The following is a 314-nucleotide window of genomic DNA, read 5'->3' on the forward strand; positions in this document are numbered from 1 at the left end:
ATAGATAGATAGATAGATAGATAGATAGACAGACAGACAGACAGATGGACGGACGGACAGATGGATAGATGATGTATGGATGGACGGATAGATAGATGGATGGATGGATGGATGGATGGATGGATAGATAGATAGATAGACGGACGGACGGACGATAGATAGATAGGATGGATAGATGATAGATGGATAGATAGATGGATAGATGGATAGATAGAGAGAGAGATAGATAGAGAGATAGAGAGATGGATAGATAGATAGATAGATAGATAGATAGATAGATAGATAGATAGATAGATAGAGAGATAGAAGCAGAC

General features: G+C 38.5%; 1 protein-coding gene across 1 annotated transcript in view; it reads left to right on the forward strand.

The window, feature by feature from the left end:
- LOC107668499 (major facilitator superfamily domain-containing protein 8-like) overlaps nt 1-314 on the forward strand; it is a 10867-nt gene that overhangs the window by 9547 nt on the left and 1006 nt on the right. The gene's annotated exons all lie outside the window — the stretch shown is intronic.

Source organism: Sinocyclocheilus anshuiensis, unplaced genomic scaffold, assembly GCF_001515605.1.
Source record: "Sinocyclocheilus anshuiensis isolate Anshui unplaced genomic scaffold, SAMN03320099.WGS_v1.1 scaffold1955, whole genome shotgun sequence".
Lineage (NCBI taxonomy): Eukaryota > Metazoa > Chordata > Actinopteri > Cypriniformes > Cyprinidae > Sinocyclocheilus > Sinocyclocheilus anshuiensis.